General features: G+C 48.6%; 1 protein-coding gene, 3 non-coding genes and 1 pseudogene across 4 annotated transcripts in view; 2 read left to right on the forward strand and 3 right to left on the reverse strand.

The window, feature by feature from the left end:
* Positions 1 to 23900, reverse strand: part of LOC148825697 (uncharacterized) — a 221745-nt gene that overhangs the window by 183352 nt on the left and 14493 nt on the right. The window lies entirely within an intron of this gene.
* LOC148825708 (U7 small nuclear RNA) lies at positions 4831 to 4886 on the reverse strand. The gene has a single exon (XR_016093293.1). It is a non-coding gene; the product is annotated as a U7 small nuclear RNA (small nuclear RNA).
* On the forward strand, positions 12469 to 12631 carry LOC148825709 (U1 spliceosomal RNA). The gene has a single exon (XR_016092455.1). It is a non-coding gene; the product is annotated as a U1 spliceosomal RNA (small nuclear RNA).
* Positions 14704 to 14822, forward strand: LOC148825710 (5S ribosomal RNA; annotated as a pseudogene).
* LOC148825711 (U1 spliceosomal RNA) lies at positions 15445 to 15608 on the reverse strand. Its single transcript, XR_016093425.1, has one exon. It is a non-coding gene; the product is annotated as a U1 spliceosomal RNA (small nuclear RNA).

Below are 23900 nucleotides of genomic sequence, written 5' to 3' on the forward strand. Positions count from 1 at the left end.
TCTGATTGGCTGAGGCTAATTAATGATGACATCATACTGAAACAGTGGAGTGATGGTGGGCCAATGGGGAAGGGAGAACAATCAAGGGTCAGCAGTGTGGAACTTGGAAAAAAACACACACAGAACACACACTGGGACGTAACAGTTCCTCAGCTGACACTTTGCATTTTCTTCTCTTTTCAGCATGGAACAAACCTGTACTTGTTCCTAAAATGTCTATTAGTTACTTTGTAGTCACCCACTTTTGATTTAGTCTAGTCAACTAAATGTTAGTCAACTAAATGTTGACTATAATTACTCTTACTTATGGTTGATTAGAACAGAATTGGTTCTAGTCATGCAGTTTACTTTATGTGTATAATAACATGTATAAAGATTTACATGTTAGGATGAGCAATTATATGAGCGATTACATTAGGATGAGCGATCCCTCCTCAGCAAAGGGCTCAGTTTTGTACCAGTTCCAAGGAAGCTGGACATCCCCCAGACCAATGTCGACCTTAACCGCTTTTACCGCAGGATCCGTCTCAGAGCACATTTTGCTGACAATTCCTCTTCACAGGCAGCTGATAACAACCCGGTTATTGATGTCATTAACAACATTAATCCCAAACAGAGCTGTTGGACTCCCTCCTCTGGCCGTTTTCCACCAGTTGATTATTTCATCAACCAATGCACTAATCAAGCTCCCAAGGCACTCTCTATACCCAGTAAACATAGGTCTAACCTCACCCAAGGAGAAAATCAGGCGCTCCAGTCTCTCCGCAACAGGGATGATATCGTCATCAAACCAGCGGACAAAGGAGGTGCTGTTGTGGTGTGGCGTAAGGATCTATATGTCTTTGAAGCCTCTAGACAACTAACTGATACTTCTGCCTACCTCCCTCTCCAACAGGACCCTACCACTGACTACCAAAAGGAAGTGGTATCCACCATTTCCCTTCTTATCAGCGGTAATGAGCTCCCCCAGGAACATCCACAGGTGTCTCAATTTTACCTCCTCCCCAAAATCCACAAACCGGACACCCCTGGACGGCCCATCGTATCAGCATGTAACTGTCCAACTACTTACATCTCAGCCTTTCTCGACAGCCTCATGAGACCGCTGGTTGAAGATCTTCCCTCATACATCAAAGACACCAACCACGCGCTCCAACTATGATTTCCAATTTCAGGGTACCGAATGCCACATTTTTACCATGGACATCACATCTCTGTACACCGTCATTCCCTTACAGCCCTCAAGCACACGCTGGACAAACGCACAGTGCTTGATCCACCCAACCACATCCTGGTACGCCTTGCAGAATTGGTCCTCACACTGAACACATTCTCTTTCAATAATCTTTTTTACCAACAGGTCAGTGGAGTTGCCATGGGCACCAGAATGGGACCCAGCTATGCCAACATTTTTGTCGGCTGGGTAGAAGAACGCTTCTTCGCTTCCTACACTGGCTATGTCCGACTTCTACAAACAATATATTGATGACTGCGTTGGTGTTGCCACATGCTCCAACGATCAGCTTGAGTTCTTCCTGCACCATTTCACCAACTTCCACCCGTCCCTCAAATATACGGTTAACATATCTTCCACCACTCTTCCGTTTCTAGACATCCACTTGTCTATCAACTACCCCCGTAGACATCCACTTGTCTACCAACTGTCCACTCGAAGCCCTCGAAATGTACTCATTTTTCATCAACAGAGGATACCCCAGCAGTGTGATTGACAGGGCCCTTGCCCGAGCCAAAAACACCCCCCGGACCATCAACCCGATCAGGAACTCTCGCCGTAACAACCGCATTCCTTTGGTGCTTCCTTACCACCCTAACACACTTCCTATCCCCAGGACCATTAACCACAACTTTTCCATCCTACAGGATGATCCCTCCATTGGGGCCCTCTTTTCTGATCGCCCTATCATCTCATATCGCCGACCACCTAATCTGCGTAACCTCCTTGTTCACAGCTCCCTTGACCGCCCTCAACAACCATCCACACCAGGCACTTTCCCTTGCAACAGAGCTCGCTGTATCACTTGCAAGTACACAGCCACCACCACACTCATTCAAGGCCCCTCAGGACAATTCCGGATCACCCAGACAGCATCTTGTACCTTCAGCAACCTTATTTACTGTATCTCTTGCAGTAAATGCCCAGCCATCTACATTGGAGAAACAGGAAGGAGACTCGGAGACCGCTTCAGAGAACACGTCAGGGCTGTGAAGATTAAAGATCTCTCCAAGCCCATTGTTTCTCATTTCACCTCTGACGGCCACGACCACTCTAATCTCTCCGTCTGTGTTCTCAAAGACGGTTTTCTGAACTCATACATCAGAAAGACCACCGAAACTAAAATTATTCTGCAGCTAGGATCACACATTCTCCCTTCTCTTAACGACAGACTACTGTTCTTTTAAATTTTCTCCATTCATTGGAAGTTTCATTTCACACCTCTCTGCACCCATTCTGACTTCACACCTCTTGATTGGCCTCTCTTTCTGTCCCCTGCTCCCGCCTCTCACTCCTCCTCCCTCCCAACCTTTGTTCTCCCGCTACTTTACCTTTGCCTACTGCCCTGTCTCTCTCACACCTGAAGAAGGCTCCACGGCCGAAACATTGTGTTCTCTTTCTTCTTTTTTTCAGCATGGAATAAACCTATAACTTGTTCCTATTTTAATCAAAATAATATTAAGACCTGTATGTATTCAAATAGTATTATCATTATTTATACTTACGCATCAAAAGACGATTGCTGAGAAAAACATGACAGTATTTAACCTAAATGGCAAACAACAAATATCAGCAATGCATTGTGGTATATAATCAGAAAAGATGCTGTGTTAGATATGTTTTCAATTTCAATTATATATGCATTTATTAATGTTGTCAATATTATTACAGTTGCAATTTAACCATGGTGAGAATCCCTGCCTGTCATACAGGAGAGTGGGGTTTGATTCCCAACAGGGAGCTAAGGAGCTTTTTCTATGACCTGTTTACAATTTAAACTGTAGTGTGAGACACCTTTCTTCTACAGAAATCTATTTTTTTAAAGGAGATGAATTAGTTATAACAACACAAAACATCAAAGTGAAGTTGCTTTTCAGCAACTCCTTGGCTACATGGGAATTTTGTTTTTTTGACAGCAGGGTCATTTGCAAAATTAAACAAGGAATTGATTCACTCCTGTGGAATACTGTATAAAATGGAAGACAGGTTTGAAATGGAAACAACTACACACATTTTAGTTTTTTTTCCAATTGTACTCCCATCAAAGTGACATAAGAAAAGTCATTGTCAGAAGTGGGATATGAAAACAAGCCACCAGGGGAGACGGATGTAATAACGTCACCAGAAATATATTGAAAACAAATGGGCTGTCACTAAGGAAATTCATAGAGAAATACAGGTCCCACCATAAAACACCATAAGGAGTGCAAAACATGTTAAGTTATTTCTGTACTTCATCAGTGTCGGTAAAAGAGGGACTCAAGGACACAAAGACTCTAGTTTGGGATTCAGGCTGAGAAAGGGAAGTGTGACTTTGGACACAGGGCATTGCAGAGAGGAACAAATGGCGCAACGAAACAAAATGCCAAAACCCCAGATTGAACCAGGGACCTTTAGAGCATCAGTCTAAGGCTTTCTCAGCTGAGCTATTTCAACCTCTGTGTACGATCCAACCTCTGCTGTCTGCAGTAGCCTCCCAAAGTTCCAGCATGAGTGCACGAAGAGGAGTGGTAGAGTGTTACTGCAACGTCATTCAGAAGGGTAGTGATCCAGCTCAGCTCTCTGAGGTTTGGTAGATACATCTTCTTCATGAGTAATGTAGGATCAATGTCTTCAGGCTGGAGGAAGGGCTTGCATTTCGGCAGTAGTAACTGACTGAGTAGTGACTTCTAGGACCTGGTCTTATCAGGTTGCTTTGCCACGTTTGTCAGTTCTGCTGAAAAGACCTGTCTCTAGGAAATTTAGGAAGCAGAAGAATGACTATCTGAAAGGTGACATGATCTGCTGGCTGTTTGATGTGATCATGAATGACACAGGAAATTCGAATTCTTGCAATAAGACAAACAAGATCCATAAAACACTGGCGGGAGTGCAAAATGTGAGAAGATAAAAAGACACCTGTTTCTGCCCAATTTCAAACAGGGGATCTTGCGCATGTGTGATTAACGTGATAATCACAATATTACAGAAATGACAGCAGCATTGAACATGGCGAGACGTAAAGATTGTTAATTCCCTTCAAATACTCACAGTGTGTTTATTCTGCTGTATTAATTTACTGTGCTCATCCGGCAGTAAAAAACCTGTTATCTACACACTGCTCCCAGAGCTGGATAGGTGACTCCACATTCTACAGCTCTCTAGCAAAAGAGGAAGTCAGACTACAGAAATGGAGAAAATCTCCTCTTCAGAATGTGGAAATATATTCCTGAGAGAAGTCCTTTCTTGAAGTTCAACACTCTCTGCAAGTCACCCATTCCCACCTTGCGCAGTGTAGTGGTTATCACATTCTCTTAACACAACAAAGGGTTTCAGTTTGAAAGCGAGCAAAAACAAGTGATCACTTTTTGCACATTTGTCACTGCTGACGTTGCTTTATGGGTCTATTTTCTATACTGTGCTGATCAATTGGAAATCAAATGGCAAAAAAGACCCATTCCCACACCTAAGGTCAAATATTAGGAATCAAAACTGCTCGAGTGTATGGAAGCACACAGCTTTATCAAGATTTCCAAGTGCAAGATCTTTTTATTAATAGAAGACCCTATTTATGTTGTATGAGAAATATTAATACAGAATCTTTTTTCACCAAATAAATGGGCTTCCTGACTTCAGAAAGCCTTCTAGACAAATACTAAAAGAGCAAAAATTCAATTTGGTAAATGAAATGAAAACACATACCCTACCAAACCTCGAGTACAGGCCATTCAGGGTGATAATACAAAACCATTTATAATTCAACAAATAAAACCTGTCAACTGGTAATCACCACTTATCATAAAAAAATAAGTAGCAATACACAGTAGGTGACTCTTGGGTGCAAGTTAAATCCATGCAAGAAGGGGTTTAGTGTTATATTTCCAAATCAGATATGCAAATGAGAGATCTGGCCCAGCCAATCTCAAAGCTCCCTTGGTCTGGAATGGAGCTGCTCCCCTCTTCTAGTTATTCACACTGGAGTTAGGTTACATATTAGCACATTTCATCTAACAGTTGCTCCAGAAACAAAAAACGTAAAGAAATGACCTGGAATGTGACCACACCTATTAGAATGTAGTTCAACAGATAACTTGAAAATTTGTCATAAGATTTTTTTTGTTCTACAAAATATACTTTATTCCGCAAAAAAAAAACATCTCAAAAGGAACATCTCACACATATTAACACTCCATGTAATAAAAAACAACGGCGTAACGGAGATTGATTGTCCGTTATCAATCTTTGCAAGTGGGGGCGAATTTGAGCATTTAACAGAGTTCCTCCAAACCTAGCACTTGCTATTTTCCTTTAATCCCTGTATAGGGCCCAAAGTCCTTTCCAGCGCTCCCTCGCTGTGGGGAAACCCCATTTGGCGACTAGGCGCTTCGTCCTCCTCCTGAGGTCCGATGGGCTACCGCAGCGCCCGACAGAGGTTGCAGTAGAAGATGCAGTCGAGTTTCATGGGGAAATGTGGGACATCTCGACCCCCTTCCTCGACCGGCTGACACATCCGTGATGTACTCGTACTTGCCGCCCCAGACGAAGCCGAAGATCATCCCTTGCAGCGCTCGTCTGAGTCTGGCCGGCAGTGGGTACACCACCGCCAGGTAAACCAAAGCCGGCAGGATGTCTGCTTTCAACACCATCACTTTCCCTGTGTAGGACAGCGACCGCGTTTTCCACAGACCCAGCTTCGCGTTCACCTTGGCGATCCTCTTGGTCTAGTTGTTGGTCTCGTTGTCCTGGCTCTGGAAGGAAACCCCCAGTATTTTGAGGGGCTCTGTGCAGAGCTCGAGACCCTCCGGCGCCGTCGTCCTGTGCTTCCAGGGCCCGAAGAACTTCAGTTTGCTCTTTCGGCGGTTGAGTTTCGACCCCGAGGCTCTGGAGTTTTGCTCCATGACCTGCAGGGCCCTCCTCAACCCCCTGTCTGACCTCAGGGGCAGCGTCGTGTCGTCGGCGTACTGGGAGATCTTCAGGGTTTCCCCCGCGCCTCCCGGTATCTCCAGGGTCCCGTCTCACCGTCTCTGCTAAGGGCTCTGGCACCTTGCCTTTCTCCATGGACAAGAGCGCCGCCTTTAGCTCCTCGGCCGCGATCGGACCCTCCAAGTCCTCCCTCACCTCCTCCGGTACTCGTGCCTTCGCCTGCCTCCACCTCCGTCTGCTTTTCTGAAAAGAGCTCCGTGTAGAAAGCGGTGGCCGCTTCTACCTTGTCGCTCTCGTCCAGCACTTCCTCTCCATCTCCCCATCTCAGGCCGTGGATCACCCTCTTTTTCTGGGCTCCTCGGACCTGATTGAGTTTGCGGAGCCTCTCCTTCAGGTCCCGTGCCCGGGCTGAATTGAAGGCTCCTCCCCCGTTAGCCGAGCTGTACTCCTCCTCTAGTTGTCTCTGGAGTCGTGCAGCTTCCTTCCTCTCCCTGGCCGCCTTCCATCTGCAGTACGTCTGTGCCAGGGTTCGGGTCCTGTCTTTCACCGACTCCCACCATTCCACCATGGAGCTGTAGCCGTCTCTCAGATCAACCCAGCTCGCGTAGTCTTTACGAAACAGTGCCTTGAAGTCGTCTTTCTCCAGTATCTCCTGGTTCAGCTTCCAGTACCCACGACTGAATGCTGGCAGGTTGGTGTTAGCCACCACCGTCAAGCGCTCGTGGTTGGAATACCACTCCGGGGACACCGTCGCCAACTCCAGGGAGCAGGTTGTGTGCAGAAAGATGTAGTCCAGGCGGCTGCACACTCCCCGGGAGTTTTTCCATGTCGTTCCGGTGTCGTTAGGGCGGCACCGTCTGAAACTGTCTACCAGGGAGAACTTCTTGAGTAGCGACTCCAGCTCTGCCGAGCTAGCGTCGCTCCCCTTCTCCCGGTCAACGTTGAAGTCCCCGCCAAGCACCACCTGTCTGTTGGTGGTGCAGCAGCTGGCCAGGTCAGCAAACACTTCCTTCAGGATAGAGGGTTCTGTTGGAGCATAGACGTTAATTGCTCTCAACTTCTGCCCCCTCCAGTCGATGTCTGCGACCAGGATCCGGCCCTGCACCACCGAGAAGGAGGAAACCAGCGTCATCTCTGGGTTTCCGAGGAGGATTCCCACTCCGGAAGAGTGGACCCCTCCTACGCTCCAGCATGATTCTCCCTTCGTCCATTCCCTGGTGAATGTCAGCTTGTCGCTTTCATCCTTCAGGTGGACCTCCTGTAAGAAACAAACTGAGAAAGACTTTGAGGCCAGATCATGAAAGACTCCTCGTCTTTTCAACGGGTCTATCAGCCCTCTCACGTTAGTTGTTAGAAAGGTAAGTTTCACAATCATGATTAAACAAGTGAAAGTTGAACCTCCTCTCTTTGTGCTTACAGTGGAAAACTTGGGAGTCTACATCTGGGCACTGTTTAGCCTAGATGTAACTCCTCTTGTTCGGGTCCTGGGGGGAATATGCTGGGCTCCCTCCAGGTCTCGCTGGGGACTGAAAGGTAAACATGCTGGACAGGTCCAGTCCTACCATCAGTCCCGGCTCCAGGGCGGCTTCAAAGTAATCCTCGTCTTCCTTGAGGGTACTCTCCACCACCGTTTCGGGAAGGCTTTTTTCTTCCCTTTCTCCAGGAGTTTCGGGGACCTCCAGTTGCTCCTGGGCCTTGGGGGAGGGGGGCTCCACTTCCTGGGCTGCCTCTTCGTGTTGTTCATGGGCCTCGGGGGAGGGGGTTCCGACTTCCTGGGCTGCCTCTTCCTGTTGTCCCTGGGCCTCGGGGGAGGGGGTTACCTCTTCCTGGGCTGCCTCCTCCTGTTGTCCGTGGGACTCGGGGGAGGGGGGTTCTGTTTCCTGGGCTGTCACTTCCTGTCGTCTTTGGGCCTCAGGGGGGAGGGTTTCCATTTCCTGGGCTGCCTCCTCCGGTTGTTCCTGGGCCTCGGGGGAAGAAAGTTCCGTTTCCTCTAGGATGAGGAAACGGTTCTCCCTTACTACTCTTTTCTTTTGTCCTTCCGAAGGTGGATCCGCCCTGCATCTCTTCTCCCGCTTTCTCTTTCCCTTCTTGCTGGGAGTTATTAGGGCCCTTTCTCTGGTCAGCCATTTTGTCTGTCGTCCTGGCAGCCATCTTGTGGCACTGGTGCGGCTGGGGGTGTGGCCTCGGCAGTTTCGGTTCTCTGCGGGGGAGGTGCGGGTTCTTTGTTCTCACCTCTCTCCCTTTGTCTTGAGACCGGTTTCTGCCGGCCGGCTTCCACCACCTGCGCAAACGAAGGTTTGCTTACCTTGCATTGGTGAAGGGGGTGCTTACCTTTTTCTATGATCATTTTCGTTGCCTTTTCATATGTGGCGTCCATGGCCATGTAGGCCTCCATGTATCTCTCTGCCTTGTTGTCTTGCAGGCAGTAGAGATCTTCGGCCACCAACTGCAGGATCCCTTTCAGGAAGGTAATGAAAAAAGATTTTGCAGTTGTCATCGTCTCTGTTTTCTTGGTCCAGTGGAACCGGATCAGTGTCTTCTTGTCTGCCATCTGGAAAGGAGAAAAAAGAAAAAAGGAAAGAAAGAGAGAGAGCAAGGTCCTGTGAAGAGGAGGGTTTAGCTGCTAAAGGAGCAGCAAGGGAGCCCTGGCCTTTGTCCTTGTGTGCAAAGCCCAGCTAGGTGCAGGCGCAGGAGGAGAGAGAGAGAGGGAGCGGATAGTCCTTCCGAGTCGCAAGGAAGAAAGTAAGAACTGTGGGCAGGCCACGAGTACCTACTCCCCGCCTAGAGGCCAAGGAGGCAGAGAGAGAGAGAGAGAGGGAGCGGATAGCGCTTCCGAGTGTCGAGGAAGAAAGCAAGCACTGCGGGCAGGCCACGAGTACCTACTCCCAGCCAAGAGGCCAAGGAGGCGGAGCAAGAGAAAGGGGGAGAGGAGAGGATAGAGGAGAGAGAGAGAACGTTGCTGCCGGATCCCACCCAGCTCAGCTGCTCCTTGGCCTTAACCCCCTAGGCTCAACCTAGGGCGATACCAGCTCAAGCATTCTTCAGGATCTTCGATCGCCTTCTAGAACTTTGGAAAGACAGGAACTGCGGGCATGCCACTTGAACTTGATCTTAGCCAAAAGGCCGATAAAATTGGATTCCAGCTCACTGGCCCTGCAAAACTTAGTTCAAGACTTTAAACTCTCAGACACATATAGATGTATATATCCCACAACAGCAGGATATACATGGTCAGGGAGGAATAGCAGCTCCAGAATTGACTATTGCTTTGTCTCAGTGAGAGTGAAAGTTGTTGGGGTCACTCTTCAGCCTGTCTTCTTCTCATATCACCAAGCTTTAGGGTGTAGAGAGGAACTCCAGGGCGGGACTGTCTTTGGCCCAGGCCTCTGGAAACTCAACACAAAGCTGCTAGAGAACGACGGGGTAGTATCCCGCTACAAGGAGAAACTATCACAGTGGCTGTCCTTGCAGTGTCTGTATGGGTCAGTAGGAGAGTGGTGGGAGGAGGTGAAGGTGAGGACAAGGGCTTCTTTCATGGCTGAGGGAAGGAAGGCTGCCAGACGGAGAGGAGTGTTAGCCAGGAAACAGGGGCAGCTGCAGCGTCTCTACATGATACTGCACAGTGGCTTCAATGTGCTCGAGGATATCACCCTTTTAAAAAAGGACATCCGGAGCATAGCGGAAGAAAGTAGTCGAGGAGTGCTGTTAAGAAGCTGAGTGCAGTTCTTGGAAGAAAATGAGAAGTGTACTCGCTTCTTTTTCAGGAAAGTGGTAGGCTCCAAGTCTGTCATGGAAAGTGTAGTTGATGAGGAGGGAAGAGAGAGAACAGAGCCGAGTGCTATCCTCTCCTGCATCGAGGCCTTCTACTTAAGACTGTACAGAGGTAAAGGATGAAGAAATTCATTTTTTTACCTCAAAGCTAGAAAACGTTTTGAGTGAAGAAGACAGGGAAGTACTTGAGAGGGATTTGACAGTAGAAGAGCTGAGACAGGCTATGGAGAGCTTACAGAAGGGGAAAACTCCGGGTGCTGACGGGCTCCCTAAGGAATTTTATTGTACCTTTTGGGATCTGCTTCAGGATCCGCTAAAGCTCCTTTACAAGGAAAGCTATAAGACAGAATTGCTGCCTGACTCCTTAAGAGAAGGCACTATCTCTCTCTTGTTTAAGAAAGGAGCAAAGAATGACATAAAGAACTGGAGACCCCTCAGCCTGTTAGGCGTGGACACTAAGATCCTGTCCAAAGCCCTTTTCCTGTACCTACAAAATGTAGTGACCTCACTGGTAGGGAAAGAACAGACTTGTGGGATAGCAGGACGCCTGATGAGCGACAACCTGGCCTTGTTGAGGGATGTCTGTCTGTACTCAGAGGACCGCTCCCTCCCTCTGTGCATTTTAGGTGTAGACCTAGAAAAGGCCTTTGACCGCCAAAACCGGCAGTACTTAACATCAGTACTTGAGCACATGAAGTTTGGCCCCATCATGAGAAAGTGGATTAACCTGCTGTACACAGGTAGCAACAGCAGAGTAATGGTTAATGGCAATAGATCATGCCCCTTTGAAGTCTGTTCAGGGGTGAGGCAGGGCTGCCCATTATCCCCCTTGTTATTCGTTTTGGCTATGGAGCCCTTAGCCTGTGCCTTGCGCCAGGATCAGGCCATTAATGGGATACCAGTGCCTGGAAGTGGGGGGGGAGAGGTAAAGACATCTCTATAAATGGATGACGTCACCCTGCTCCTCTCTGACAATGTCTCAATTAGCAGAGCTCTGCAGTGCTGTGATCGTTTCTCTTTGGCTTCCTCTGCAAAAATTAACAAATCTAAGAGTGAGATTTTTTATCAGAACTGGAGGGAGCCAAAAGAAGGACATGATCTCAGGCTGCAAGAGAAGAGAATTAAGGTCCTGGGGGTGTATTTTGGAGAAGAGATGGGAACAGTAAATTGGCAGATCAAATTGCCAATCTTAAACAAAAAACTGATGCAATGGAAGGACCGAGACCTCACCATGACAGGGAAGGTGCTGGTCATAAAAGCCCAGCTCTTGCCTGTCTTGAATTTTCTGGCTTCTATCTTCCAAATCCCACACCGTGTTGCAGCGGTGCTGAGGAGATGGATGTTTCATTTTCTATGAGGTGGGAAGCAGGAAAGACTCAGAAGGGAAATAATGTACAGGCCGCTACTCTCAGGGGGGAAGTCTGTCCCAGATATTGCCATGAAGCTGCTGTGCATTTTCCTGGCCTTTGTGCTGAGAGGCTTTGCACCAGCACCTGAAGCGCGTACCTGGACTTTTTTTGCCAGGCCCTGGGTAGGTAGCGAGGTGTTTAGAGTGTGGGGTGTCAGACCCAAGCTAAATGTCCCACTCTCTGACACATGCCCTGCAATTTATGGGACAGTTAAAAGTTTTCTAAGATCTCACCCAATTGGCCATATTCCCCTCCGAGATGTCAGCATCCAAAAACTGGAAGATTTCGTTGCACCGCAGAAGAATAGGCAGACCCCTGTGGGCATTTTAACATCAGCCCAAACAAGGAAGGTGTGGAAACACACATCCTCTAACGTCCAAAAACTGGAAGATTTCGTTGCACCCCAGAACAATAGGCAGACCCCTGTGGGCATTTTAACATCAGCCCAAACAAGGAAGGTGTGGAAACACACATCCTCTAAGTTTCTGTGCAATATTCACAGAGATTTAGCCTGGAGTGTTGCCCACCAGTGCTTACCAGTCCGAACTTTCTTGTACCGTAGGGGCCTCACCCCCAGCCCTCGCTGGGTTAGGGTGGGCTGCGGCGAGGAGGAGACTGTGACCCATCTCCTGTGGTCCTGCTTTTTTGCTAAGGCCTTCTGGGCACAGTTTGAAGATTGGTTGCAAGCTCTCTCGCTCCAATTTACCCTGACCGCTGCTTTCGTCATATACGGCATCTCTCCTGTCAAACTTCCTCCTGACGTGTTTGACAGGATCTGGGCCGTGGTGAACAGTGGGAAAGACGCCCTGTGGAGAATGAGGAACATGGGGCTCTTTAAAGGCATCGAGGTCCCAGTCAAGGCAGCAGGTAGCCTGGCCCTGTTCATCACCCGAGAGAACTATTACTTCAGAGATCTGTGGAGAGAAGGGAGGGAGGAAGCAGAAAATCTGTGGGAAATAGAGAGCATAGGTCAATATCTCAAGAAACTGTGAAAAACATTATCAAGTTTAAGTAAAGTATGTGATTTGCACCAGAAAAAAAGAAAATTGTTGCTATGTAACTGGTACCATGTCAAAATGTAATGAGATGTGATCATATATACTGTTTTAAGTATGTATATTAATGTAAACCTTTCTAATTTGTGATGTCCTGAATTTTTTTATGAAAAGAAAATAAAGTTCTTAAAAAATCGGTTCACCCAGGGGGAGGCTCGGCCATTGCACTCCGGCTGGCTGACCCCTGCGAATTCCCCAAATGTGGGAATCTCGACTGCATAATTTCTGGTAGTGGGGGACTGCGTTCGCGCTCTCCCCTGATGTGCTTGGTCCAATATCGGATAAGGGAAAGTTACGACACCACGAGCTGCGATAGGATCCCAGTTCGAAAGGAGTCGATGCCACTGCTGGTTCCCGGTTTCTTTTATTTAGAGGTCCAGGGAAGCATTTCAAGCTGGTTCCACTACTCCTTCCAGACATTAATTCCCTTTACAAAGTCAGTCGTCTTGCTGTAGTCTGCATTATTTAGGCTGATTATCGAGGTTAGCCTTTATTTGGTCATGGGGGCCTCGGTACTGTATGCTAATTCTCAAGACAGTTTCACCCGTTTTCTGATTGCTAGGTTCTGTACCAGTGCAGACATGTCAAACAGTGAATGGCTGTACCTCTATTGTATCCGTGCTCAATTTGGTTGGGCAAAACGAGAAAACAAGCGTGCCATTTCCTACACATCTGCAGTCGCCAATGCGCATTTGCAGTATGTCCCGGGACGCAATTCGGCCTCATTTGCATAACACCAGACCGGCAGATCGCTACGCAAGCTCGCGTCGTGCGCCTGCCACACACCGAACAAACACCGGAGCCTTTTCAGCAATTTCCAAAAAACGGGCCTGCTCGCCTACCCACAAGGTTTGTCTCTTACCCGCTCTCCAGAGCCTGCTGCCTTCTGTGCTGTTCTCTCGGGACCGCTGCAGCGCACACAACTCCTGCAGCGCGGGGAGAAAGTTTCCACGCTCCGCCGCAGGGAAGGCTCGCTCCGTGCGCACACGTCCTCTCAATGCCAGTTCAACAAGTGCTCCGCATTAGCAGCGTCTGGGCTCCGGCGTGTCACACCTCACCTCACCTCGCACAGCCCCCTCCTTGAATGTCTGGCGCTGGGCATGCCCCGCCCTCCTCCACCTTATCTTATCGCGTGTGACCACCGACAATGGCCACAATGCCGGGGAATGGCACCTGTAAAGTGTTAATTGGGGCACAGGAACAGCCCGTCTCGTCTCGGGGGCCGGCTTCAAAGACAATACAGCAAACACAGCGGGGCGGGGGAAGTAGACGACACGACACATGCAGGTACATTCAGCTCCGGCGGGAACGAGTCATTTGTCGGCCTTTTCAATTGCTGGGAGCCGAGTAATCCTTCGCTTGTATCGTTTCTCCCCGGTGACTAGATCTCACCCTGCGACTCTCGACTGGGCTCACCCACAGCAGCCCAGCAGGTGTGAGCCTAGCCGGCACCCGGATGGGAGATTCCCCCCGGAAAAGCTCAGGTTGCTGCTGCTCCTGCAAGACGTGTGACTGGGACCAGTAGGGAGCGCTCACCCTGCGGTCTGTGTGGCTTTCTTATGCCCCAGCATCCTGATGGGGACACTCTGCTGCACAAACAGGCGCCGTCCTTCGGGGGAGGCGTAAAACCGAGGTCCCGACCCTCCTTGGCCATTAAGAAATCCTAGGGCGTCTCTCAAAATGAGACGCCGCGGGTGTCACTCTGGTGTTAGTGTTCCCCTTTACCAATCAGTCGGGGTCTCCTCCTAATCCCCGTCTCATATGTAACAATCAATGACGAGGCCCCCCTGTCCCGCGATATTGCACTTGTCTCCTGGCCGCTGGCTGGCGCCGTGAGATTTAGCACTCGCGCAAGAGATCAGGGGCAGAGCGCGAACGTGGTCTCCCGCCCCCCACAAAGTGTGCGCTCCAGGTTCCCTCTCAGGGCTCTGCAACACAGCGGAAAGGCAGCTAGAAGGAGCCTCTTGCTCTGACGCCGCAAGGCCACAAGAGGGCGTAGGCGCCGCGCGTCCGACCGACGTGTTGGACTGGTGCGCTTTATGTGCTGAAATAAACACGCGACAGCCCAGAAATGTTTTGAGCGCTGTGCATTGGAGGTTTTTGTCTTGTGAAGACTTGCCTTGTGCTCCTCCGAGCAGTTTGTTTGTTCTCCTCCAGTGCGGGACAAGTCAACACAAGGGAGCACATTCGCCAACATCCAGGTACACAATGCGATTTGGAAAGAAGCTCCTTTCCAAAGAGCTGCACACGAACGATCCTTCAGTCCCGCTCGGGGGGCGCGGAGCCCCAGCCACACACAGCTTCCAGTAGCGAGTCAGGCGCCATGGCTTTTGCTTGCAGCCACACCACCCGGAATGTTTCTGATCTCGTCTGATCTTGGAAGCTAAGCAGGGTTGGGCCTGGTTAGTACTTGGATGGGAGACTGCCTGAGAATACCAGGTGCTGCAAGCTTTTGCTCTCTCGGCCAGCAGGGGTCGCCGTTGGTACCGTAGGTTTTGGGAGGAAAACCTGGAGGATGGAAAGGTGATCTATAGCCTCATCTCTAGAGATGTTTTGTTGCTATGGCATGTGTGTGACTCTTATAAAAAAAACCCATTTGTAAAACGAATATCGAAGCTGCCTCTAAATCTGCAATTGAAGATGAGTCGATAAACCACTTGTTTTTCGTATAACTATACATATATTCATTTATTACTGATTTCATTCATTGAGCACGGATACAATAGAGGTACAGCCATTCACTGTTTGACATGTCTGCACTGGTACAGAACCTAGCAATCAGAAAACGGGTGAAACTGTCTTGAGAATTAGCATACAGTACCGAGGCTCCCATGACCAAATAAAGGCTAACCTCGATAATCAGCCTAAATAATGCAGACTACAGCAAAATGACTGACTTTGAAAAGGGATTGAATGTCCGGAAGGAGTAGCGTAACCAGCTTGAAATGCTTCTCCGGACTTCTAACTAAAAGAAACCGGAAACCAGCAGTGGCATCGACTCCTTTCGAACTGGGATCCTATCGCAGCTCGTGGTGTCATAACTCTTCCGTATCTGATATTGGACCAAGCACATCAGGGGAGAGCGCGAACGCAGTCCCCCACTACCAGAAATTATGCAGTTGAGATTCCCACATTTAGGGAATTCGCAGGGGTCAGCACAGCCGGAGTGCAATGGCCGAGCCTCGCTCTGGGTGAACCTCCTTCTTGATCAAGGTATCTCCCCTGCCAGGTAAGTATGAGCTGTACAAGCCCCTGCAAGCGGCCCGCACCCACAGCACAAAGCGCGCAGCCTAGGCCAGCTCCTCGCCCCGCACACCACCGCCTCCTGCTGGGCCCACTCTTTCGCACACTCACACGCCACACTAACACTAAAAAAGGGTGGGCAAAAGGAGAAAACGAGCGCGCCATTTCCTACACATCTGCAGTCGCCAATGCGCATTCGCAGCATGTCCCGGGACGCAATTCGGCCTCATTTGCATAACACCAGACCGGCAGATCGCTACGCAAGCTCGCGTCGTGCGCCTGCCACACACCGAACAAACACCGGAGCCTTTTCAGCAATTTCCAAAAAACGGGCCTGCTCGCCTGCCCACATGGTTTGTCTCTTACCCGCTCTCCAGAGCCTGCTGCCTTCTGTGCTGTTCTCTCGGCACCGCTGCAGCGCACACAACTCCTGCAGCGCGGGGAGAAAGTTTCCACGCTCCGCCGCAGGGAAGGTTCGCTCCGTGCGCACATGTCCTTTCAATGCCAGTTCAACAAGTGCTCCGCATTAGCAGCGTCGGGGCTCCGGCGTGTCGCACCTCACCTCACCTCGCACAGCCCCCTCCTTGAATGTCTGGCGCTGGGCATGCCCCGCTCTCCTCCACCTTATCTTATCGCGTGTGACCACCGACAATGGCCACAATGCCGGGGAATGGCACCTGTAAAGTGTTAATTGGGGCACAGGAACAGCCCGTCTCGTCTCGGGGGCCGGCTTCAAAGACAATACAGCAAACACAGCGGGGCGGGGGAAGTAGACGACACGACACATGTTGGTACATTCAGCTCCGGCGGGAACGAGTCATTTGTCGGCCTTTTCAAGTGCAGGTGTGAGCCTAGCCGGCACCCGGATGGGAGATTCCCCCCGGAAAAGCTCAGGTTGCTGTTGCTCCTGCAAGAGGTGTTACTGGGACCAGTACGGAGCACTCACCCTGCGGTCCATGTGGCTTCCTTATGCCCCAGCATCCTGATGGTGACACTCTACTGCGCAAACAGGTGCCGTCCTTCGGGGGAGGCGGAAAACTGAGGTCCCGACCCTCCTTGTGTCAGTGTCTCAGGGAGAGGATGTGCACTGTGAGACTGACAGGGCTGTCTGGGAGAAGCTCCTCCTACAGGTCTAGGCACATAAGAGCTTCACCAACAGAGTCACACAGCGAATGTGATAACCGCTACACTACGGAAACATGCAGGGGCTGCTGCTGGTGTCTTGCTTGCGTTTTGGGCTGAGAAAGAGAACGATGGGAACTCGTGCCCAGTGGCCAAGCGCTGAGCTTCGCCAAAGCTATTCAGCTGCTTCCAGTATTTATGTTGGAGTGCACTGATTGACCGCGCTCTCACACCAGAGCCCAGCATGCCTGTCATGGACGGAGCAGGAAAGGCGGCCCCACATTCTACAGCCCTCTCCACACAATCGACAAAATCGGGCTACTGAACTGGAGAAAATCTCCACTCCAGAAAGTGCAAATATCATCTTAGAGAGTATAAATCCTATTGCCGAAGGTCAACACTGTCTACCAGAGTCACCCCTCCCACCTCCTGCAGGTTTCCGAGCTGCAGCGATGATCAGTTCGGCTCACACGCGAGAGGTCCTCGGTTGAAAACATGCGCCCCCTCTTCTCGTACGTTTTGCACATGATCGAGTGGTTTAAATACGGCTCCTTCGTACATGGTGCTGATCTTTTGGAAAGCAGGAGGCAAAACTGACACGTTCTCATACAAGGAGCTGAAACCAGGCCACCTGGGTGAAGAACAGGTATCGTAACCGCTAGACCATATGGGAGCATACAGCCATGCTGTTCCGTGCGTCATGTAAGCAAACTGTAATTGCTGCCTTCATGACCTGCTTGGTGGAGAAAACACACAAGAGAGTTGGCACTCAGAGTGTCGAAGGGTCGATGTATACTAGGGCTCAGTTGAAATGCAACGTCAGGACTTTTCCAACTAGTGTCACACGAAGAGAGTACATCCTTTCCCACCCCCCTGTTTCTGTCTCGGTAACTCGCTGTGATCATATAGTGGCCAGTATTTTGTGTTGTGGCCGCAACAACCCCGGTTCGATTCCGGGTCCTGGCAGAATAGGAGGAGTACTGCCTGACTGGATGGTTGATGAATGACAGAGGCCACTCCGACCTCTTCTTGGTTTTCTTCAATGACTTACTAAGGATCTTCTTCACATTCGCCCATGCAGGGGAAGCCAGTTACACCAAAGCAAATGCAGGAAAGTGCATTTCAAGCAGAGACCAGGAGGGACTTGTTTACACCGAGAGTGGTCGGAGAATGGAACAATGCGCCCAGCCCTGTTGCTGGAGCCGATTCTTGATGAGACTTTTGGCTCACTAAGAGGCCCCCGCTGGATGCTAATCTTTCTGTTGTTCTCGCAGGTGCTGCGCTGCTTTTGAGCCGACAGAGCTCTTCCTGGTCTGTCGGCACAGCCCAATTGCAAATGATCGGCTCCGCGTACAGAAGTACGTGCGTTTGGTACAAGAGTGCATGAAGGCACCGGAAATACATTGGGAACAAATGACCGGTGGCTCAAGTCCTCTGTGAAGTACGGGAGCGTGCAAAAAGAGGCTGTTTTTTTCCACCTGGTCTCCCAACTGAGCTATTTCAGCGGTGCACACAGCCCACAGCCACCTGCTCCAGCCTTCCTGTGTTGCGGCATGAGCACACCAAGAGGAGCGGGAGAGTGTTGCAGGAACGTCACTCAGAAGGAAAGCCACCCAGCTGCGCCCTCTGAGCTCTGTCCAGCGCATCTTGCTCATGTGGACTCCTGCCTGCGACAGGCAGGAAACAATTAGCAAGAACAGAACAACACCCCACGGGTGTCTCATGACCACACCTTAGGTTGTGACACGTGCAGGTGTGAGGGGTTGCCAGGCCAGATTGGACCAGAACTTGGGCGGAGGGGGGGTGGGAAAGCAGACAAAGAGGTGACACTTCAAAGTCTGCACAATCACAGCTCTCCGACGCCCCAGGCTTCCGCTCGATAAGCTACTGGATACACCTGCCCCTCCTCACACAGACCGTGGAAAACCTCCGAGTGGCAGGGCACTCTCTTCCTCCCAGGAGCCCTTGGACACGACACACAGACAGAGCGACGGGAGCCACCGCCTGCCACACGGCTCCAGGTAGGACTCCACTCCACTCCACTCCACTCCGCAGGAGCCGCAGAGCAGAGCAGAGCAGAGCGGAGCAGGGGAGATGGGGGCTGCTTAGACTCGAGCTGTTGTTGCTGCGGACGCTCTCTTTTCTTTTCTCGGGGTAAGAGTGAATGTTGAGTAGCCCTTAGAAATGAAGCAGAACACTTCAACGGTACTGGTGTGTGTGTGCGCGCGCCCTGGTGATTCTGGGAGACAGATCGAACCTGGGCTTAAAGAGAGGGGGCTTAGCCGTCTTACATTTGCTAGTTCTGCTTCTACCTCCTTAGAGGATCGGACTGCCTTTCACTTCTCTGTGTCTTCTTTCACAGGATTGTACACCTTTTCATTGCTCTCGCTTTCAGAGCCTCTGCACGGCACACGACTCAACATAAGGACACGCGTTGAAGTAAAAGCAGGAAGCACTCACAAGTACACTATAAATAACACTAATACAAATACCACTAATATTGCAACAGTAACACTATCACTAAGACTTACACTATCATCCTCTCTAACACTGACACAAAATACTACTACACTAATAATACTAATAATAATAGTAATGCTATCACTAAAACTAACATGACTACTAGTGTAAATAATCTAACCTTATCTCTGTAATTATCACTAATATTAACAGGAATACTAGCATTAAAACAATCAATAGCACTATCATCATGAATACTCACATGAAAACTATCATTAATATTAAAACTACCGATTGTACTCACATTAATTTTAACATGAAGACACTAATATTAGTATTAGTTGCTGTCCGTGACGTCACACCGCTCTTTGTGACGAAGGCGAGACACCTAGCCGTGGCCAGTGACGTGGCGCCTGTTGCTGTGGTTACCATACTGATGATTTGTAAACAGTGGGAAAATGCATTTAAACTGTTACCTACACAAATTTATCAACTTGGAACATAATTTTTAAGTTCTAGCATACAATTCCTAAACAATCATTTGAATAATAGTTCTTTCATTTCGGATTGAACATTGTTAACACTAAAGGCACTATGGTAATTGATCGTCACAGGTTGTATTGACTGTTTTCTAGATATTAAAAACAGGGTCAAAACGGGAAAAGAATTAGTACTCACCAATCCGTGAAGTTAATCGATTATTCTATGGTTCTTCAGTTGAATTAATTAATTGTCGATAGATAAGTGATCAATAACTCTCCTCCGTGCGCTCCGCTCGCCTCCCGCAGTCTCGCTCTCTGATCCTGGTGCTCTAGTTGGTGTCCATGACGTCACAGCGCTCTTTCTGACAGAGCAGACATGTCTCTGCTGGAGGAGACTCCTGTCCGGAGCCCAGGGGGCTTTTCTTACAGATATAACATCTCCAATAATAAAGGTGATTCGTAACAGCTGGCAATGGAGAGCAACAAACCAAGTATAAAATTCATTAAACCAAAAAAAATAGTTTACTTCACAGACTAAAATAATTGTATAGCATACTCCCGGAGAGCAGAAGAGAAAGGGCACAAGTCCCTGTAATGAGCTCTTTTAAGCATTTTAAACGAATCTCCACAGAATAGAAGCCAGGAGGATCAGACACCTGATCCTGAAGGTTGAAGAGTATCTTCTGGTTTTATTTCCACCCGAGCTCTCAGCTCCTCAGCTGGTTTGATGATTTAATTAACTGTATAACTGTTATCAGACTCTGTTTAACTGTATATTTATAAGACTCCCCATGAGAGATGTGTGGGAGACGCTGAATCCCAGGGCTGGTGTGGAATCACACACAGACAGGTCTTCTGTGTGATCTGAGTCCCACTGCTCAGAGCTAAAGCCAGGTCAACTGGTCACTATTGTAGACACAACCATTGGTCTGCTGCTGCTGAGAATTATAATACACTGTTAAGAGTGGCAATACTCACAACCAATTAATTCAACTGAAGAACCGTAGAATCATCGATTAACTTCACTGACTGGTGAGAACAAATTATTTTCCCATTTTGACCCTGTTTTTAATATCTAGAATACAATTCAACTGAAGAACTCAGATTGTCAGGATAAAGAGAAGGATGGAGATGAGCTTCTGTCTGTTCAGGAGGTAGGAGTTTTGGTAAAGTACTGAGGGATCCAATGCTCTGTGTGTGAGTCTGAGCTGTGAATCTGACTGAGAGGAGATACATTTTTTTATTCTGCCTGTGAGAAGTCTTTTCCTTTGCCGATCAATGTTACATCCCATTCAGATACTCTGCACAGACTGTCAGAGTGAGAGAAAAGGAGAGAGAGATGGACAGATAAGAGCACACACAGCGAGAGAGACAGGAAGTGGGAGAGAGAGGAGAAGGAGCAGGAAGACAGTGCAGGTGTACAACCACACTGTGACCACAGGAGACAGGAGGCTTTTCTCAGCTGCTGAGGAGCTCAGGGCTCATGGCCACTCAGGCTCAGAGGCTATGGCAGCAGTCAGGTCTGGGAGCTTCTCCTCATACTGACTCTGGAGCTCTAAGAGTCAGCCTCCATTCTGACAGGAATAGCCCCTCCTGTTCAGCCCTGAAAGACACACTGAGAGAGCTGTTAGAGCCCTGAGGCAGCTGTGTGGGTAGAAGACCTGTCACCCTGTAGAGCTCTGAACACTGGGCTCCCCTGTGTGCCTCACTGTACAGGAACAGAGCTCTGACTGGACTCCCCGTGTATCTCTGTACAGCACTAGAGCTCTGAGCACTGGGCTCCACTGTGTGTCTCACTGTACAGCAATAGAGCTCTGACTGGACTCCCTGTGTGTCTCTGTACAGCGCTAGAGATCTGAACACTGGGCTCCCCCATGTGTCTTTCTCTATACCTCATCACACTGCACTGCACAAACCACAAACTCACTGCACAATCTGACCTGCAGTTCCAGTAAAGCTCTGTCGAAACAGGCCCATTTTCTAAAGACAGGGGAGTGAAGAGATAGTGCAGTTTTACTGAAGATAATATGTCCCTCTCTAAAAATATGCTGTCATATCATTATATGACATTTTTTCATGCTAGCCCAGCAGGAATTGTGGCCTTAAATCACAGCTGTTCAGCTGTATTAACAGCCTACGCATGCTGACGCAGCTACCCACCTGAACTACTAGTGTAAATAGTTTAACAGTAAATCTATAATAAGCACTAATATTACATGAATACTAGCATTAAAACTATCAGCAGCGCTATCATCATTAATACTCACATGAACACTAGCATTAATATTAAAACTACCAGTGGTACTCTAACTAATATTAACAAGAATACACTAGCATTAGTATTAGTAGCTGTCCGTGACGTCACACCGCTCTTTGTGACGAAGGCGAGACGCCTAGCCGGGCACAGTGACGTGGTGCGTGTCGCCGTGGTTACCATACTGATGATTTGTAAACAAATGGAAAATGCATTTCAACTGTTACTTAAACAAATTTATCAACTTGGAATATAATTCTCTAGCTCTAGAATTAAATTCCTAAATAATAATTTGAATAACCATTCTTTAATTTCGGATTGAACATTATTAACACTAAACAGACTATGGTACTGTAATTGATCGATTCAGGTGGTATTGACCGTTTTCTAGATATTAAAAACAGGGTCAAGAACGGGAAAAGAATCAGTACTCACCAATCGGTGAAGTTAATCGTTAATTCTACGGTTCTTCAGTTGAATTAATTGGTTGTCGATAGATAAGTGATCAATAACTCTCCTCCGTGTGCTCCACTCGCCTCCCGCGGTCTCGCTCTCTGATCCTGGTGCTCTGGCTGGTGTCCATGACATCACAGCGCTCTTTCTGACAGAGCAGACATGTCTCCGCTGGAGGAGACTCCTGTCCGGAGCCCGGGGGGATTTTCTTACAGATATAACATCTCCAATAATAAAGGCGATTCGTAACAGCTGGCAATGGAGAGCAACAAACCTAGTATAAAATTCATTAAACCAAAAAAAATAGTTTACTTCACAGACTAAAATAATTGTATAGCATACTCCCGGAGAGCAGAAGAGAAAGGGCACAAGTCCCTGTAATGAGCTCTTTTAAGCATTTTAAACAAATCTCCACAGAATAGAAGCCAGGAGGATCAGACGCCTGATCCTGAAGGTTGAAGAGTATCTCCTGGTTTTATTTCCCACCGAGCTCTCAGCTCCTCAGCCGGTTTGATGATTTAATTAACTGTATAACTGTTTGTTCGTCTCACACGCAAGAAGTCTTCGGTTGGAAACAAGCTCCCCCTCTTCTCGCACGTTTTGCACGTTCGAGTGGTTTTAATGTGGCTCCTTTGTACACGGTGCTGATCTTTTGGAAAGCAGGAGGCAAAACTGACACGTGCCCATACCAGGAGTCGAACCCGCGCCGCCTGGGTGAAAACCAGGAATCCTAACCGCGAGACCATAGGGGAGCACACAACCACACTGTTCCGGGCATTGTGCAAGCGAACTACATAAATATGAGAAAACATGCAAGAGAGTTGTCAAAGGGTCGATGTATACTGGGGCTCAGTTGAAATGCAACGTCAGGACTTTTCTGAATTATGTCACACGAAGAGAGCACAGCCTTTTCCGCCCACCCACGTGTGTCTCGGTAACTCGCCGTGATCGTATAGGGATCAGTACTTTGCGTTGTGGCCACAACAACCCCAGTTCGAATCCAGGTCACGGCAGAATTCCCGAGCTTACAGTCTGAGTAATTGGAGACTGCGCTATTCTGTTGCCTATGGTTATATACGGGTTTTTCGCATGAAGCCGTATTGAACAGTATTTCTCGCATTGTGAACTTGTGTATACAGCGGTCCCCCGGGTTCCAGTTAGTGCGTAATTACGCGTCAATGAAAAACCAGCGGTTTAAAAAAAGATAATTAGCTCACTGATACTTTGATGTAGAGGATGTGGAAATATCCACATGTCGTGGTCTTTAAAATGCATTTGGTTTGAAGGTGTTCTGTGCTTCCGTTGCGAAGATATGGACAAAAGAATATTCGTGCTTGGTCAAAAAAATGTCATATAAACGAAAAAGTAAAGGCTGAGAAAGCATTCACAATGTATTTTATACACAAAGCAAGTATTGTCGCGATTCTAAGAGGTTTCGTGTAAACGCTACAGGCGTGCCAAAATCGTTTTCGAATTTCAAGCTAACTTTACCCCGGTAGGACGGCACCTGTTTAC

The sequence above is a fragment of the Atractosteus spatula genome, chromosome 10, assembly GCF_055471065.1.
Source record: "Atractosteus spatula isolate fAtrSpa1 chromosome 10, fAtrSpa1.hap1, whole genome shotgun sequence".
NCBI lineage: Eukaryota > Metazoa > Chordata > Actinopteri > Semionotiformes > Lepisosteidae > Atractosteus > Atractosteus spatula.